General features: G+C 47.5%; 1 pseudogene; it reads right to left on the minus strand.

Annotated features, from left to right (window-relative positions):
• Positions 1–259: 259 nt before the first annotated feature.
• Positions 260–614, minus strand: LOC116091916 (annotated as a pseudogene).
• Between the last annotated feature and the right edge of the window lie 475 nt (positions 615–1,089).

Below are 1,089 nucleotides of genomic sequence, written 5' to 3' on the forward strand. Positions count from 1 at the left end.
CCCTCTCTCTCCTTTCTTTCCCTCTCTCTCATTCTCTCTTCCTTTCTTGGCTTGTTAATTTTTTTCCCCTTATTTAGTATTTATTCATAAACTTAACTCCGCCAGCCAGCTAGACGTGGAGGGGTATGGGAAAATATGGAACCGAAAGAACTTCAGAGAGGGCAGAGATTACAGGGTATTGGGAGCAGATGGGGTGGGGAGCTCTCCTGGGCTACAGAAGGAATGGTCTGGTGGGCCAGATGCTTACAAGTCAAAAGAATTAGATCTTCTTGCTGCTCTTCCCATTCCTGGACCCCAAATGCTCCATAGCTTCTACAATGCTCACGTCTTGTTTCACCACTCGCTCCAAAGACCACATGCTTGCCATCCTGCCACTCAATCTTGGCAGCCCAGGTGAAAGCCTGGGAGCCGTCTGTGTCTGGTCCAGCATTTGCCATGGACAAGATGCCAGGACCTGTATGCTTCAGGATGACATTCTCATCCTCAAATTTCTCCCTATAGATGGACCTGCCTCCAGTGCCATTATGATGTGTGACATCACCATCCTGGCACATGAATCCCGGAATAATTCTGTGAAAGAAGAAACCCTCATATCCAAGTCCTTTCTCTCCTAGACTCAATGTCGAAGTATGTGGTGAAGTTGATCACGGCTGCAACAAGCAGCGACGGGGAATCGGAGTCTGCCAAGTCAGGTTGATTGATTTGGGGATGGAGTTTCACAATGTAGGCTGTTTGATCTCCAATTTGCTATGTGGGTCACGCTGCCCTTAAATTTACAGATATTATCCACCTGCCTCTGCCTCTAGAGTGTCAGGATTAAAGGTGTATCAAGCCTGGCTTAATAGCTGGCTTAAAAAAATACATTTTAACTGGGCATTGATGGTGAGAGCCTTTAATCCCAATGCTCGGGAGAGAGAAGCAGGTAGATCCTTGTGAGTTTGGGGCCTGTCTGGTCTAGAGAGAGAGTTCCAGGATAGCCAGGATAACACAGAGAAACCCTGTCTTGAAAAAAAAAATGGTGGCACACGCCTTTAATCTTACATGTGTGTGTGTGTGGGGGGGGGGTGGATGTGTGTGTGTGTGCAGTGC

Source organism: Mastomys coucha, unplaced genomic scaffold (genome assembly GCF_008632895.1).
Source record: "Mastomys coucha isolate ucsf_1 unplaced genomic scaffold, UCSF_Mcou_1 pScaffold15, whole genome shotgun sequence".
NCBI classification, from domain to species: Eukaryota; Metazoa; Chordata; class Mammalia; order Rodentia; family Muridae; genus Mastomys; species Mastomys coucha.